Source organism: Lissotriton helveticus, chromosome 8 (assembly GCF_964261635.1).
Source record: "Lissotriton helveticus chromosome 8, aLisHel1.1, whole genome shotgun sequence".
In the NCBI taxonomy this organism is placed as follows: domain Eukaryota; kingdom Metazoa; phylum Chordata; class Amphibia; order Caudata; family Salamandridae; genus Lissotriton; species Lissotriton helveticus.
This window is the reverse complement of record NC_136069.1, coordinates 1,035,722,554-1,035,741,480: the sequence shown is the minus strand read 5'-3', so window position 1 is coordinate 1,035,741,480 and position 18,927 is coordinate 1,035,722,554.

Below are 18,927 nucleotides of genomic sequence, written 5' to 3'. Positions count from 1 at the left end.
TTGCAGTTATAGCTGTGTTTTTCTCAATACATCAGTGAGAGCGGTTCACAGAAATTTAGGGCATTACATTTTTGTGAAGCTGCACCATGCTCCAATCTGGATTGTTCAATTTCTAATAAACAGATTTAAACATAAGTGAGATTGCTCAGGAAAAAAAAAGAAGATGCAACGTATAATTAAAGGGAGGTTATGGCTGTTTTAAAGGAAAGGTCCAGACAAATAATGCTCTTAACCGAGCATCCTTTATGAGTAGTACGTTTAAAAAAAAAAAATTGTTTATTGAGTTTTGTTAGAGCACACAGCATAAACGCATTTCAAGAATACAATGTAATTACGCTCATCCGTATAATAAACGACAGAACCATGTCAAATAACAATAAGCCGTACTGAATAGGTACATTTCAGTGATCCGAATATACCATACATGCACATGTCTTTTACAGCTCATGTTGCATAGATACCATGTCCGGGTATTATAAGTCCTCAGGGGTGATCCCTTCCAGTGGTGATCTAGTCAGAGTTCTGTTCTTGTTGCGCCCACAAATACTCCCCCAGGGGGGGCCCATATATCTGTGGGCCTGGAGGATCTCGGTAGCTCCTCAGCCTAGAGTTCTAGTTGTTCCCGACAGTATACCATGTCTTTATTTATTTATTTATTTATTTATTTATATGCTTCTATAGCGCCTGAATAGACCCCCGAAGGGGTATCTCCGCGCTTTGCCATACAAAAGAAACCAGCTACTCTGCCCAAAACAGTTCTAGTGGGTGGTGGGAGGGGAATGAATTAAATGCTGGAAAAAAGGTACGTTTTCAGGGTTTTTCGAAAAGACAGGTGGTCCGTAATTAGCTTTAGTGCGAGGGGGAGGGTGTTCCAAAGAACAGACCCTGTGTATGCTAAAGCCTTGCCTCCTTGGCGAGTTTTTTTAATTTTTGGAACCTTAAGGAGCTGGAGATTGCTCGATCGTAGTGAGCGGCCAGGAACATAAGGAAGGAAGGCTGTGGTGAGAAATTTCGGCCCTTTCCCCATCAGGCACTTGTGAATTGTACACAAGATTTTAAATTTGGTCCGCAGTCGCACTGGCAACCAGTGAAGTTCCATCAGTAGTGGCCGGGAGGGAGTCCTGGATGGAGCCTTCATGACTAACCTCGCGGCCGTATTCTGGACCACCTGTAGTTTGTTAAATTGGCCTTCATTAGCTGACAAAAGAAGGCCATTACAGTAGTCCAATCTACTGACGACCAGAGCCTGGACCAAGGTCTTTCGGTGGTGATCTGGGAGGAAAGGAAACACCCTTCTCAGCAGAGAGATAACCCCGAAACAGGTACCAGCAACCTGGTTGACGTGATCTTTGAAGGTCAGTGGCTGATCAAATAGCACTCCCAGATTTCTTATGGTCTGTTTAGGAATAGGGGCAGGTCCTAGTTCAAGAGGCCACCATTCATTGGACCATAGTGTTACTGCTTCCCCATAAAGTACAACCTCTGTTTTGGTCACGTTGCACTGTAAGCAGTTGTTGGCCATCCATTTGGAAACTGCCCTCATACCTTCTGCAAAAGTTCTTTGTAAAGCAGGAGAGAAGGTCTTAAAAGGGAACAGAAGTTGGGTGTCATCGGCGTAGGACACCGGTATAAACCCAAAGGATCTCACTAAGTCAGCCAGGGGGGCCACGTACACATTAAACAATGTGGGGCTTAGGCATGAGCCCTGTGGCACACCCCTGGTGAGCTCCCTAGCGATGGATTTATGGGAGCCCAATCTGACTTCTTGCGAGCGGCCCGAAAGAAAGCTCTCCATCCAGGACAGGGCCATACCTCCCAATCCTATCTCTCTCAGACGGCAGAGAAGCAAATCGTGAGACACCGTATCGAAGGCAGCGGATAAGTCCAATAGCACCAGAATCATCGACCCTCCACTATCAAGCGTCATCCTGAAGTTATTGGTGACAGCCAGTAGGGCGGATTCGGTGCTATGGTTAGGCCTAAAACCAGATTGTGAAGGGTCTAGGCCATCCGCTGTCTCGATATAGTTAGAAAAGTGGGTGTTCACGTGCTTCTCTGTTAACTTGCCGATGTATGGCAAGAGAGAGATAGGTCGGAGGTTGGATAGATCCGTCCAGGGTAGGGTCGCCTTCTTCCGGATTGGGTTTACTACCGCAGTCTTCCATTCCATGGGGACTTGGCCTTTGGCCAGGGAGGTGTTGATAACTGCCTGGATCGAGGGGCCTAAGATGGAAATCAAAGGGGCCACCATTTTAGCAGGAAGGAGGTCGCTGGGGGAGCCTGTTTTCATATGGCCAATAAGTGTTGCCAAATTTTGATCTGTGACGGGAGGAATGACAAACAGGGAGTTTGTGGCCTGAGTGCCGAGTTTAGCTTCGGGAATGGATGTAGTAACCCCACCTTTAGAGGTTAAAATTTTGTCATAGATCAAATTTATTTTTTCCTCGAAGAACTCAGAAATTTCGTCACAGAGTGGTTGAGAAGCATCATCGGTACTTTCAGTGGCTGTGGGTTTAATAAAATTTTGCAAAATTTTAAATAATTCACGCGGACAGTTCCCTGCCTCCTCCAGTTGTGCGGAGAAGTGGACTTTCCTGGCTAATTTTATATTTTTATAATATGCTGACTGAGCCTCGTGAAAAACTTTCCTGGCCTCTTCATTTTTAGATGTTCTCCATGTTTTTTCTAAGCGTCTGCATCTTTGCTTTTCTTTCCTAAGATCAGCTGTATACCATTTCTCCTGTTTGGTATGTGGGAATTGTTTGTGTAGTTTAAGGGGGGCAATGGTGTCAATAGCAGATTTCAGGGACTGGTTAAATTTCTCTAATGCAGACTCAGCAGTGTCTGCATCCGTGACAGTCGGTTGCACCCAGTATTTGTGCAAATTGGTCACTGAGATTTTATGCCATTCTCGACGAAGAATAGGCGGGGGCAGAGCTTTCTGAGGTCGTTTGATTGGTCCAGCCAGATAAAACTCAATCAAAAAATGATCTGACCAAAGAATCTTTTTTGCAGGAAGACAACGTATTTTGGTGCAGTTTGAGAATATGAGGTCGAGAGCGTGCCCACCTATGTGTGTGGCACCGTTGTTGATTATTTTAAGCCCCAGGTGAGATAGGTCAGTGGTTAAATGAATAGTTTCCGGCAATTCAGGAAAGTCCATATGTATATTGAAGTCCCCGAGGAGGATAAAATCCTCCTTGGCTTTTATATGGGGAGCAAGTGTTTCCAGAAGGAGCAGGGCGAAGTCGGGATTGGGAGTGGGTGGACGGTACAAGAGGGCTCCTTTCCAGGAAGTACTTCCTAATGTGATTTTAAAAATCATGATTTCCATCGTTGGACTACATATTTTATCTAAAATAGTTGTCTTAAACGTGTCCTTACATATAATCGCTAAGCCACCTCCTGTTTTATTGGGCCTATCAGCATGCATAATTCTGTATCCTGAGGGAACACCCAGCACAACAGCAGGTGTTGTGTGGGGTTTCATCCAGGTCTCAGTAAAGAAACAAAGATCAGGTTGTTCTGCATGAATAAGATCCCAAATCTATAGTTGGTGCTTAGGCATGGAACGCACATTTAAAAGGAGACATTTAAGTTCTGGGGGAGTTGTAGTGGCAGTAGCTTTGTCGCAAATGCTATTTCCTGTCAAGTCTGACTGGAAACGACATTGGAGGCAAGAAAAGCTCCCTTCAAGCTGTTTATATTGTAACCGTGTATCACACTTCACCCTTGGCTGTAACAGTCGGAGGGTTTTGGGCTCAAACGGTTATCCCATGTGAATAACACTCACTTTTTAGCCAACAGCAGAGCCACGCTCACAAACCTTCCCATCACCGCCTTGACCTGGGGGCATATCCTAGTAAACACTCCAGTGGTGTGCACCTCAGCACCTGACCTGTCATGGTATGAGTCAGATCAATGACCTCCTCCCAGTATTGAAACACAGCCCCACATTGGCATGCTAGATGCAAGAAATCAGCTCCATCCTGTCCACACCTCCTACAACAGGCCGACTCCCTGAACCCCAATCTATGCAGCTTTTTGGGAGAAAAATATACCTGATGCAGGAACTTCAGATGAATGATCTGCAAATTGCTGTTCGTCGTCAGTCGCCCTGTCACTATGCAAATCTGCTCCCATTCTTTGCAAGGCCCAAGTTAAATATGCACTGAAAGAGGAGAAATGGTTGTCTCCTCTTGGTGTGTGCATGTGTCGGTGTGTAGGGAGAGGCACAGCTAAGGAAAACAAATGGTCAGCTAGGATGTCAACAGCAATAGCCACTTCCTCACATGATCTTTCACCAATTGTGTGACCTTTTAAGGGGGTGGGTGGTCCAAGATAAAAGTCTGAGAAGCCTTGGAGCCATGGGTAGAGGGGTGGAAGAGCAAGCTGTTGGCAGCAGCAGTCAACAGTTATCTCTATGTACCTGAGCCCACTCCTAGTGTGTGCATGCATTGATGCTAGGGAGAAGGAGGAGGATCCACAACATGGGACTCAGGACCCATGAAGCAGTAGGTGAAAACGTGACAGAACCAGGTAATGACTCCATCATTCAGTGGATGGTGTCCTTCAGGCCATCAAGGTATGGACCTCCAGCTCCCTCTAATGCAGCTATGCACCAATTGTGTGTTTGGCGGAGGGGCAAGGTGATGGACATGAGTCCAAAGAACCACGTGAACCATGGGTGGAAGAACAGTCGTCCATTAGTAACAGCTAATGAGTTAGTGCTTCCCCGTCCCAAAGGTTCAACTCTAACTCCCTCCTAGCCTGAAGGTGCAAGATGAGGCAGTGCACTGGACCAGCATGTGAGTCCAGGGATCCATGAATGAAAGCAATTGAGTTGCTCCTTTACTAACAATTTCCTATTAATGAGTCCTTAATGAGCTACAGTCTCCTACATTTTAATTTGTGGATAAAAGAGTAGCAGAGCAGACTGTCAGCAGCAACAGCCAGACTTCTGTGCCTTCTGAACTTTCAAGTGATGGAATTTCAGGTTTCATGGTGCAAGGGGTCACATTGCCCAGATCAAATGCTCATCTGAAATTATGGTCCTCAGACTGACACCACTGAGACACATAACAGTCTCTCCATCCCTGTTCCCTGTCTCTGTACCTGCAATGAACTTCCTCCTAGCCTTGATGCCTGTTTCTAGATTTTAACCTGTTCCTCACCTTTGCACAGTCACAGAGATGTGTGAGGAAATTTCCCATGTGGATGTGCCTCTTGCGAAAGATCTTGTGACAGTATGGGCCGTTTTGTGAAATGTCTGTTTATATAAAGCACATTCATGTTCCCTCCTATCCCTGTGGAGAATGAACACAATGAAAAACCCTTTGTGAGGGGTTACTTACTTGATCCTTAAACACACAAATGCAAGAATTTTTTGTTGAAGCTTCCTGTCACCTTGAGAAGTCCTCACCTCAAGGATTTAATTAGGGGACTATATCTCAAATTATTTTAGGAACAGGTAAGAAGCCAAAATTGGGTAAAACCTAGAGACCTCAGGGGCCCCGGCCGGAGCTCCTGAACCCAGTCAAGCAAGGGGAGGCTCCCCGGGCACAAAGGAACCCCATCCTGGGCCTTTGGCAGAGTGGTAGGCCGGGGGATGGGGCCAAGGAGAAAGGTGCGAACAGGTGGCCAGGACCGAAAGACTCCCATCTGCCCGCCCTGAGCCTTGTGGTTGGGCTCCTGCCTGCCCCTAGCAGGGCTCGAGGGTTCCGCTTCCCGGGGGCTCAGAGACCGCGGCTGGGCCTCAGGCACGGGGAGGCCCACAGGAGGGTTCAGGGCCCGGACGCCTGGGGGAAGACTGCCCAGGACCGATGGAGACCCACCGCACGCCAGAGGAGGGAGCCCCGGATACCAGGGAAGTGTTGCCCGGGCCCAGCCCATCTGGCCGCTCAGGCTGGGAACCACAGCCCGAGAGGGGTGTCCCGGCATACCCTGCCCCTAGTAATCCGGAGGAAGGCTACCCCTCTTTCTGGGAGCCCGTGAGAACACAGAGACTCAGGGGGCCCTAGGCACAGACCCGCCCGGCCTCCTGGAGCCCTGGATGGGTTCAGGGAGGCGAATGAGCCCCCATTGGGACTTCCAGGGCAGCCCGGCCAAATGGTCACCCCATTGGAAATCATTGCGTGCGACCAGATGGCCGAGGGGAAAGGTGCGACCAGATGGCCGTGACCGAAAGGACTCCCATCTGCCAGCCCCGAGCCTTCGTGGTTTGGGCTCCTGCCTCCTGCCCTTGCAGGGCTTGGGGGCTCCGCTTCCTGGGTGGCTCAGGGACCTCGGCTGGGCCTCAGGCACAAGGAGGACCACCGGTGCTGTCGGGGGAGAACTTGCCCAGGACCCATGGAGCCCATACCGGGCACTTTGCCATGCCGTGGGCAGGTGGAGGGAGCCCCCGGACGGAGGAGAGGTGTTGTCCAAGCATAGCCCATCTGGTCACCAGCAAAGAACTGCCAGACCAGGAGGGGTGTTCTGGCATACCCGACCCCTAGTAATTCGGAGGAAAGCTACTCCCCTTTCTGGTAACCCGTGCACACCGAGTGACAGAGGGGACCCTAGGCCCAGCCACGCCGGACTCCTGGAGCCCTGGCTGGGATCATGGAGGCAAATGAGCCCCCATCGGGACTTCCAGGGCAGCTCGGCCCCATTGGAAAGCATTGCGTGCAACCAGATGGCTGAGGGGAAAGGTGCAACCAGAAAGCTGGGACCGAAAGGACGCCCATCTGCCCGCCCCGAGCCGAGCCATAGTGTTAGGGCTCCTGCCTGCCCTTCCAGGGCTTCAGGCTCTGTACCAGGGACCCTTGTCCCGGGCAGATGCACCCTTGGCAGGCCGCAGGATGGGGGCTCCCACCCCAGGCCCTGACCGAAACCATGCCTCGGGCCGGACCCTGCTTCTCAACCCAGCCAGGCCGTGAAGATTGGAGCCTGCCTGTGCATGAGGGACCCCTGTCCCGGGCACACGGGCACACGGACCCTCAGGATGTGCGCTCTTTTTTCACACGTTTTCCCCATAATTCTGCGTAGTGGTGTTAAGCCAATTCCGCCCAGCCCAAGAAAACAGGTTCAAGTCTCTGCATCGGCTCAATAGCTCACGATTCTGGGCAAAGCACTTAAACACCCTGTATTTTGAAAATATTACTGTAACCTTGTATAATGTAACCAGTGTTCAAGTAAAGCACTCCAATTACCTTGGTCGAGTTTATGCTATGTAAAACTGCAAAAACTGAACTGTCAACAAAACGAGCTTATCTAATCAAGGTACAGCACCCTGCAACAAGTAAATACCAATTATTGACAAATGGGTCTTTACACATGCTTTCATTAAATAAAAAAGCGCTATGATGCAGTCAGTGTTGACTGCGTCATAGCGCTTTTTCAAAATATGCACAATAGTTGGGGTGGGGGTGGAAGAGAGCATTTTAACAGACCTGAAAGTGAAGTATTGAAAAGAGTAGTGAAGCTCTACAGATGTGTGCTCTCCATAAAGCACAATGCACAGATGGCACTTCTCACGTCACCAACTGTGCAACATGTGATGTTTATGTAGCGATCGGTGCAGAAAACAAAGGTGACGGGGGAGCAAAAGAATTAAATAAAATGCTGGGAAAACAGGTTCAATTCTCTGTATCAGCTCCATAGCCCATGATTCTGGGCAAAGCACTGTTATTTCTTGGTCTTTAAAAAACTTCATATAACTTTTTGTAATGTAAGCGGTGTTCAAGTAAAGCACTTCAATTAACTTGGATCGAGTTTACGCTATATAAAACTGCAAAAACTGAACCGTCAATAAAGCGATTTTCTCTCATCAAGATACAGAACCGTGCAACATGTAAGTCCAAATTTTTGGCAAATGTGTTTTTAGACATGCGTTAAGTAAATAAAAACGTGCTATGACATGGTCACCACTTACAGTGTCACATCGCTTTTTAAAAATATGCGCTGCTCTGGAAAATCGTAAAAATAGCTGAGGTGAGGCACAAACTGACAAACACACGGCAAACATGAGCTGGAAAGAGGTGGGAGGGATGAATGCTGCAATAAACCGCTCCTACTGTGTGAACGTGTCTGCACAGAGACTCAAAATGGATCTGGGGGGCGGCCAGTTCGAAACACTGATAAGAATTATTCACTGGACATCAAAGGTCAATGGAGGTATGGAAAGGCCCAAAAAACGCAAGCAGCAACCGGTGCCACAAAGGAGGTTCATGATGCCTTTAAAATGCCATAAAGAAGATCCTATACTTGCCCGAACCCCGGAGGGGCGGGTCTGTCCTGTCCTAGAGAGAAGCCATAGGACGCATCCAACTCACAAGGAAAGGTGTGGTGGGCGATGAAATGAATGGAGTATGATACACTTCAGTAAAAAGGAGAGTTGCTTTGTAACACTCAAAAAACATGTTAAGCCATATGATGTGTACTCAATGACAACTTTCAATCATTCTTTTTTGGGAGAATGGAAGTAGCAGCTACTGTTGCAGCATTAAAGCAATCTTGAAAAAAGAAATGTCCCTCGCTCTTCTGGATATTATGGTACAGTCGACGCCACTTCATGTCATTGTTTCAGATGGACTATAGTGTCCAAAAAGGTACTCCTGTTGGGTTAAATCAAAGGGAGTCAATTTTTGACATTATAGTTCACACAGAGCCCTGTTCCTTTGGTGTGAGAGGCCTCTCTCCATTTGGTTTTGGGTTGTTTCATATAGCTCAGGAAAAGATGAGTGTTAGCTAATAAAAATAACAAGCAGCTACGGGCGGTAGGCAGTGGTAGGGGGACAGCGTGGGGAGATTAAGTGAACTATACAATAAAATACAAGACGTGATGGGCGCTGAAAAGGAGATTCACAATGTCTTGAAGCTGCTAAGAGGAACCCACCAAAAGGGAAGCTTCAAAAAAGATGATCAGGAAAGAAAGAAAAAAATAGTCCCAGACACAAACAGATAAGCGACAAAGTGGAACGATACCAGTAGTTAGGTGCTGCTCCTTGGGAGAAAACAAATGACAACAGGGAGGGACAAAAAGGACAGATTAACCACTGGCAAGCACGTGTTTTCAAAGGACACTTGATGTAATGAATAGAAAGGCAAAGGGTGGGCTGTAAGCCCACAAAGTATATACAACATGTCTCGAAGAGAAAGCACAAGTGCTGCCTAGGTTTGATCTAAAAATAGGACCCTCAGAACCACTCATCAGAATATTGTTGGACCTGTGGAAGATTAAGAAGAAGGACTGACCTGCTGCCTGAGGGACTGCCTTGATGCTTGCAGGACTGTGTTGCTGTCTGAAGAAGGAAAGTTAGACTTGATTGCCTTGTTCCCAGGCTACACAGAGTGACTCCAACGGTCAGTTGGTTGACCTCCTGTGCAAGCTACAGAGACACAACAAGCGTAAAGAGGTCTCGCTGCAACTCTCCAGCTAGCCAGCTGCAACTGGGCCAGCCTAAGGCCTGCTGTTGGCCTCTGCCAGAGTGACTCTTGATCCCCAAGAGGTATCCCCCAGGTCCTGGAACTTTGTCTGGCATCAGTGAACAGTCCTTCTTACAGAAAAGATCAAAATAAATTAAGTTTGGGCTCCTCGCAAAGTCGAATGTGCCAGTTGTCACCAAAACTCTTCCACCTATGATGATCAAAAACGCAGAGCTCAGTGACTCCTGAAAGTCGCACAGACAACGACCATCCGCATTGACCGGCAATGTGAGACTCCGACAGCGTCCATCCATGATTAAAAACAATGGGACCGCTCTTTGAACTGCAGTGCTCCACCTGCTATTCTCGCCAAAAGCCTCAATTCTTCAGCTGGACTAACCTGCTACTGTTACGCAACCCACGCTTTATCGTGGTTGGCCTGAACTTGTGACTCTCCCCCAGTCTAGCGTGACCAGATAACCATTAGGAACGCTTTCTGCTTCTGGGTGCTATTTTCACCAATAAATATAAAAATGAATATCTCCTGTTCTACTGATTTGTCTGGTATCCTTTTATTTCTTAAAATGTACTCTTTTTTCTGAGTTTGTTTGCTATTTTTCTTGTGTTATATTTTCACTTTATTTGTGATTGTGTGCTGCATAAATACTTTACACATTGCCTCTAAGTTAAGACTGACTGCTTTGCTGTCGAGCTACCACTTGGTTAAGCACGTTAATATAGTGACTGTTTGTGGTTCACCCTGACAAGGACTGTGATTGCTGGTGAAGTGGGGCTCCCACTGTTCTCGACCAATAACACCGTTTTTACAGCTCCACAAGACAACACAGACATATTTCAACAGTAAAGGAATAACATATGTTGCTTCATAATCCTAGAAATAAACATGTACGTGGCTGTGGAGGAATTATACACGTTTATAGTTAACTTACAAAAATGTTGTTTATTAATGTCAAACACAACAATGCCAACAAAGTGACCTGGCTCAGGTTAGACCAGTCCCACAGTAGCAGTGATGTGCAGAAGATAGAGAGGTATTGCATTTCATTAGAGAACATACCGACGGTGAGCCTATGCTACAGGGCTCAGGCCCCAGGTACAGCCAACAACAACTACTTTTGCTATCAAAAAAGCAAAAGACCTGCAGAAAATCACCAGAGCAGACTGTGATTCCCACAATACAAGTTTCTTTTGTGTTGGCCACATTCTTCCATGCACTAAAAAATATTCCTAGTGCCACATAAAATTGAAAGAAAGCTAAAGGAAGAAGGGGAGCATAGTCAAGAGCTCACTGTAGAGAATAGATCTTCCCTTAAACTTATACCAGTATCAAGGATATGTGAATATCTTCTCTAAGAATTATCCTAAATTATAAGCATTCTTTTCATCCAGGGATGCTTAGTTAATGCTTGGTCTCCTGCTGTGTTCTAGCAGTTAGCTGGATACTTTTTGTTGTTCTTATTTGTTAGGTTCCTCACACTCTGAAGTTACTTCGGGATCGGTCCCTGACTACGCACCTCTAGCTATTTCCTATTCCCCTATCCATTCATACATCCACTGAGGATCTCTGTTTGTAGGTGGAGTTTTAATGCCTGTGGAACATTTTGCAATGTTCAGCTCCCAAAATACACTATCCGGGAGCCTTAACGTGGATGGTAAAGTTCATGGCTCCTTTCGGCCTCCTCACATAACTGAATGCTCTGCTGGACTTTCTCTTAAAAATTTCCTTTAAAACCTTTTGTTGTGCTGTACATTATCAAGCTATCCTGGCTGAAGACGGCTGATAGCCAGAAACCGGTCCTAGGATGCTTGATTCCGGTCCAGTAAAGACATGGCTTGGCAGTTCGGGCTGGACTGTTCCCATGAGGCACAGGGTCAAGGCTGATTTGCATATGGCCATGTCTGAACTGGGGTGGTGTGGAGTGCAAACAAACGATGGATTTAGGCCCAGATCTCTGTACTGGGGTGAATGTATGACATTGTTCTGCATTCTGTCCATCAATTGTTGGTTTTGCATTTGTCACCCCGAGTGGGATGGGTATGCTCAGACGTGAGTCCCATGCTCTCCACACCACTGGAGTCAAGCTATCCTGGCTGAAGACGGCTGATAGCCAGAAACCAGTCCTAGAATGCTTGATTCCGGTCCAGTAAAGACATGGCTTGGCAGTTCGGGCTGGACTGTTCCCATGAGGCACAGGGTCAAGGCTGATTTGCATATGGCCATGTCTGAACTGGGGTGGTGTGGAGTGCAAAAAAACGATGGATTTAGGCCCAGATCTCTGTACTGGGGTGAATGTATGACATTGTTCTGCATTCTGTCCATCAACTGTTGGTTTTGCATTTGTCACCCCGAGTGGGATGGGTATGCTCAGACGTGAGCCCCATGCTCTCCACATCACTGGAGTCAAGCTATCCTGGCTGAAGAAGGCTGATAGCCAGAAACCGGTCCTAGGATGCTTGATTCCGGTCCAGTAAAGACATGGCTTGGCAGTTCGGGCTGGACTGTTCCCATGAGGCACAGGGTCAAGGCTGATTTGCATATGGCCATGTCTGAACTGGGGTGGTGTGGAGTGCAAAAAAGCGATGGATTTAGGCCCAGATCTCTGTACTGGGGTGAATGTATGACATTGTTCTGCATTCTGTCCATCAACTGTTGGTTTTGCATTTTTCACCCCGAGTGGGATGGGCATGCTCAGACGTGAGTACCATGCTCTCCACACCACTGGAGTCAAGCTATCCTGGCTGAAGACGGCTGATAGCCAGAAACCGGTCCTAGGATGCTTGATTCCGGTCCAGTAAAGACATGGCTTGGCAGTTCGGGCTGGACTGTTCCCATGAGGCACAGGGTCAAGGCTGATTTGCATATGACCATGTCTGAACTGGGGTGGTGTGGAGTGCAAAAAAACGATGGATTTAGGCCCAGATCTCTGTACTGGGATGAATGTATGACATTGTTCTGCATTCTGTCCATGAACTGTTGGTCGTACATTATCTATGAAGCTCATTTTCAATAATGGTTATTGACACTATCAAAAAGCCCGATTACAGCAGTACAACTTACTACATATACATAAACCTACACAGAAAATATAGGTGTTCAAATCTCCTACATTTCAAAAGCACGTTTACTGTCTCTACCTTCCTGACTTGTAAATGTGCATGATCAATTAGCAAAGAGCACCAGCAACTGTGCAGAGTGACTGTGTTTGCTGGTGGGCAGGATGTCGGTCAAAACAATGGGAAACTCATTACTCATTTTAGAAACTATGATATTGCAGCATCTTTAATTTCTAATACAAGTCTATACTGAGCAATGTATGGCAACATGTACAGTACCATAAGCAAGGGAAAGAATCCTTTCTTGACAATTTCAGTCACCCCTCACATATTCCCTCCACCATAAATCTGAGCGCAATTTTTTGCGCAAGATAAGCATTTTCTAGGTTGGTGCTTAGCTGACACTTATGACCTGTGAGGCTATGTATCCTGAAACTAAGGCTCTCTACACCCAGGAAATCACCAACAAAAACAAATCAGCCACAAACAACAAATGAAACGACTAATTACCCAGTTTAAAGATGTGCCAAACAGAAGCAGAGCCTACTTCAAAATCATGAAACCTTAGGTCAGACTTGTCTGAGACCCCTAATGGCTCACTCATTAAGCATGTCCAATGGTAAAATTCATCTCAGAAAATTTGACAAAACTAGACACCATAAAAATCAAATTCCCACTGTTATATGGACCACCCTGAAACCATACAATTCTACAAACAAACCTCATAAAAATTCCTAGTGCCCTGAAAGCCACCACTTACAAGGTTGACATCCTACCATCCAAGATCATGAAATCCATGTTTAGAAAAATCACTGGATCTCTCAGGAAAATGATTATGACACAGAGGCAAAATGATCCTTAAGCAAATCATCCCCTTATGAACGCTGAAGGCAGGCTCAGACCTGTACTGGTAGCAAACTCTTGCAGGAATTAAGTAAAAAAATCTAGGATGATGGAGGACTAAGAAATAAGGGCCAGATGTGCAAAGGCCTTTTGCATTTCTTAACGGGCTGAATAGCAATTTCGAACAATTAAGAAATTCAAAACAGCCTTTTATTATGTACAATGGCCTTTAGGGAATCTTAAGATGCAATTGCGACCCAGTAGAAATTGAATTTTTCGATTCTCTATACAGCAAATCGCAAATTTGCATTTCCTATTTGTGATTTCTTAGCACATGTACAAATCATTTCCTAAATGAAAAATGAGCATTTAGGAAATACTATTACTATTGACTCCAAGTCGATGGTAACCATCTGCAATTTAAACAAAACACCCCAAGATGCTTTTTTAAAAGTGCTATTGAACCCACACATGTCCCTAGGGCATATGTGTGCTCTACATGTGCACCAATAGTTTTGGTGTGCATTATGGGGGGCCTTATGCCCATAGCCATCCTTGGTTTAGCATTTCTTAAATAGCGATTTCCTAATTGGAAATCGCTATTTAGGAAATGCAACACAGGCCCAATGGTACGAAGGGCATGGGATTTTCTATTTGCGATTTCCTAATAGGGATTCTTACTCTGTAGGAATCTCCATTAGGAAATAGGTAATTTCATACATATCATTTTGTATATCCCAAACAGCGATTCCTATGGAGTCGCTATATAGGAAATGCAAAATTGTATTTTCCTACATCTGGCCCATATATGTGTAAATTCTATCACATCCCATGTTGAAAGGAAAACAGAAAAAAATATTTAAATACATTTCTCAGCACTTGTCTATCAGGCAAAAGTCTTGATCGTATCTAGAAAATTCCTAGGCTATTTGTAAGATGCCACATTTGTCATGTCATCAGTCTTTGGCACCCCCGAACAATAAGCCCTCTAAAACATACTGTCAGTTTTCTCTGAATATGATGAAACATATTTTCCTTGATCAACTCATGCCTCCACTAACAGGCATAATCTATTCCCGGTGAACTCTTCTAGACCCTAGTGGATATCAGTGACCTGCACACTACTTCAGACAGCCATACTTCTTCCATGATATTGAACATGTACACAAAAGATCTCATAGCGCCTATCTACAACTACAAACAAATGTTCAATAACTCGCTGGCAACAAACACCTCTAAATGAAATTCTGATCACTGATTGCCTCTAAGAATGCCTTAGCCATATTCAAGAGTTGATATTGTGTGCCTAGCTGACGCTGATCCCCACCAAGACTAAGGGCCTAATTTGAAGTTGGACAGTAATGAGAAACTCACCAGATCTGCCCTACACATAGCTCTCCCTTCTCCTTTATAGTTGGGAAACCTGCTTATTTATTGATGGGTGAGCCTCATCTGGCTCTGCTTTCGGAAACAGCCCACCACAGGGCCAACAACTGCAGTATCATTTTGGGCATGATGTTGGAAGGCCCACCCAATGTAGGATGGGCATTTTTGTAGGATTCCTTGGGCCAATTGTTTTTTGTTCACAACCTTTATGCAAAACAACACGGTCGTGACCGTGAAAAAAATGATATATTTAATTGTATGTGCACGCCCCCACACGCACACACATACATGCACATACATTTACAAGGATTCATTTGCTTAACATTATGGATGGCAGGACCTCCACCCTATGCCCCCACCCTTCTCCCCACCCTATCTCCCCTCTGCTGGTGCTGGGAGCATGCAGCTGAACAGCTCTTGTGCTGCCGAATGGAAACAGAATAAATTGCTTTTTCATTCTTCTGAAGTGTGTAAGGAGAGCATGTCTTCTATTTCTCCTTTCAATTGCAATTACTTGACCTTTGTCCCAAAAAACTAAACATTTATTCATTCATTTCAAAAATCTTTATTTCGATCACAGATCATAAAAGATACATAGCATTTGTACAACTTAAAAACTGATTAAACATGTGGTGATCCAATATTTAAGACATTTAAAACGCTAGGAAAGATAAAACAGTGTGTATCTGGACGGAATTTTTATACAAGTCTTTTCATTAATCGGCTTCGAATGAACCACATAGAGGTCAGAAATTTCGATAAAGCATAAACTACAATAGGCGAGAGGTCTGTCTTTAAAACTCTATAAGCAGGTTGGAAGGATCTGAAGCCCAGGTTCCTGAGTAACGGGACTAACCAGTATTTCCTACTCCTCTCGTAGCCCTTACAGAAAAAGACAGTGTGGGCATCGTCCTCCTTCGGATGAGCACACATTGGACAAGTTGCTACGGTGGAGCGAGATTGCCATGACGCTGTGAAGGAAGCTAGGGGAAGGCATCCATATCTCCATTGGAGAAATAATTTTCTCGTTAGTACTGGAGAAATAGCGTCTAAAGCGCTTTCAAGACAGTAGGAGTCTTTCACTTTTAGGAACAAATGAGTCAAGGATCCTTCTCGAGTAGCGTCAATAGCTCTTGTGAGCATCAGCTCGTAGTATGCTCACGCTAGTACCTTTTTTGGAGTCTTTGTACAAGAGTTTGAAGGATCCGTCCATAGTTCCGGGTATCCCATCTCCTCTAACATTTCCTTGATGTAAATCATCCAGGGGATCCTCTTGGCATTCCGTAGCTCCAGGAATTCCTTAAGTTCCTCTCTGTAGTTTGTGAGGTCTGGGCTACACCACAAACGCCTCCAAAAGATTAGGGGTTTGAGTCCCAGCTCCTCGGTTATTGGTCGTATTCCCAGGTCTAATCTGAGGGGGACTAAGGGAGTACTCTGGGGAAGGGCAACGACCTGCCTCAGGAATTTGTTTTCAGTTGACTGTAGTTTAGGGAGTTGAGAGTGACCCCATAGCTCGCCCCCATATATGACTCCCGCCCGGACTTGAATTTTGTAAATATGCATGATTGGGGTTAATGGGCGATAGATGGATTTATTCGCCAGACGCATAGTGCCACCCGCCAACTGAGCCAGTTTGATGGTCACTTTGGTCTGATGGGATGTCCAGGTTAAATGTTCATTTAAAGTAATCCCCAGGTATTCAATATTATGCACACGTTCTAGTTGAACTGTGCCAATCCTTGGTGGGGCTCGGTTTTAGGGGTTGGGATTTAAAATCATAAATTTAGTTTTTTGTGGATTAATTTCTAAGCCATGTACAGAGCAAAACTCTAGGAAGCCGTCTAAAATGCGTTGAATCCCCATAGGGGATTTTGACAGCAGCAGGGTGTCGTCTGCAAACATAATAGCAGGCACCCTGCTGCCTGTCAGTTTTGGAGCATCAGTATTGGCAATCCTGTTTAGATGGGCAACAACCCCGTTCACAAAGAGGCAGAACAGGGTCGGTGCAAGCACACAACCCTGTCTCACCCCTCTGCGAACGGGGAACCTTTCGGTTAACTTTCCACCTTTGCCACACCTTACGCGGGCATAGTTATTATGATGAAGTCTCATCAGTATTGCCAGAATGTCACCAGGGACGTTTAGCTCTTCCATCACTTTCCATAGCCTCGATCTAGGTACCAGATCGAAGGCGGCACGTAGGTCTACAAAAATAGTATAAAGAGTCCCGCCCTCGATTACGGCTGTTCTCCAGTAAAGAAGATTTAGCCTAAAAATGTGATCTATGGTCGATACACCCTGCCTAAATCCGGCCTGGTAGGGGGATAGAATATTCATCTCTTCTATCCATGCCTGGAGTCTGTTCAAAATCAGTCTACCGAACAGTTTTTGTGATATGTCTATAAGACTGATAGGGCGATAGTTGGAGGGAAGCAGGGGGGATCCCTTTTTGTAAATTGGGACCACCTCTGCTCCCCTCCAAGTATCAGGCACCTCCATTCCCCCCAGAATGGCATTGAACATGAGTGTAAAGTATGGTGCCCATATCCTCGGTTCCTGTTTGAACAAGTCCCCTGGGACTCCGTCGAGGCCCGGGGCTTTCCCTGCGGCTAAATTTTTAATGGCCTCCCTGACCTCTTTTTCAGTAAAAGGGACCCCTGTAGGACTGGAAGTGTTTATAATACCATAGCTGTTTTGGTCCCCCCCCCCTTCTGCATATAGTGCCTCAAAATGGATCTGCCATGCCAAGGGGGCTATGTTGGGCTCTATTGCGGAGGATAAGTCCTCCGTGCCATTCGCGACTATGCGCCAGAATTTGCGAGAATCTCTGGTTGTTAATGTCTTGGTGAGATTCTCCCAATAATCTTGGTCCCATTCCGCCCGCGCATTTGCAAGGAGGATTTTGTACGATCTTCTCCTAGCACGGATGTCTTCACGGTTAAGGCGTCCCTTTATAGCAAGTAGGAGGTGGGCCTTGGCTTCCCTACAAGCAGCATTGTACCACGACGTCTTGGGCTTAGGGCCTTTCCTATTCCCTGTGAGTGAGAATAGATCCTGATCTAAGGTATTGATGGTATCAGCGTGGATTTGTGCAAGCTTACCTCTACTGGTATCATCTAGGACCTCGTTTCCTAGCTGAAAGGCTTTCTCCAAGAGTGGGATAATCCTTTCATAAAGGCGGGGTATTCTATCTGGACTGTTGGTCAATTTCTCCCACTTGACTTTCCTCCGATTGTTTTCTAGTAGGAGGCCCGCCTTATCTTTGTTTGATCCGTTAGAAGAACCATCCCCCCCCGGCAGTAAATAGGTCAATTCCAACACATTGTGGTCACTGTCCGTTCTTTCAGTGACTTTGAAATCGACTATTGCTGGCCACATAAACAATTTAACCATGATATAGTCCAGTCTAGATTCGCTACCTGTTTTATTGTAGGTATGGTTGCTGGGTATATCTGATTTGCAACGGCCATTGCACGCCCTTATGCCTAAATTGAGAGTGAGAGCAGTTATCTGCAAAGCCAGAGGAGTCCAGGCCCTTGGGGATGGTGCCACCGTCTCTGGGATGAACCAGCAGAGGTCTTCCTCATGAGAGGGACCATCACGTAGTCCCAGCAGTGGTTCGTAGTGACAATTGAAGTCACCTCCTACCAGGCATGCAAGTTCGCTTGGGATGCCTTCTAGGAGCACTGATAACTCATCTATAGTCCCAGATTCTTTGTGCATTGGTACCGGCCTAGAGTAAATGTTGATAACTAACAGCTTATTAGAGTCTGGCCACTCAAGTAGGACAGCTAATATGTCATCGGAGGCGGTCTCTAAATAGGACGCTTGGCAGCCCAGATCCGTGGCTATCCATGTCGTTAGTCCCCCCGACGGCCTACCCCTACCCCCCCATTTAGCCGCTTTGAAGAAGGAAGCAAAGCCCGGGAATGGTATTTCCTCGCGTGCCCAGGTCTCTTGAAAGAGTAGTATGTTTTCAGAGTTTATATAGGAACCCCACTCTGTACAAACTATTTTACTGGCAAGGCCTGCCACGTTCCAGGAGATTACTGTAATATGTGACAATTGGGTAGCGGATCGGCCTGAAACAACAGAGTTGCTTGGGGTAAGCTCAATGGGCTCTGGTTGGCTATTGAGGGAGTGATTCATGCCCATGGGTTTGTTGCCAGGGGATATGACAGAGTACATCCTGCTTGGGCCTAGACTGGGTTCGAC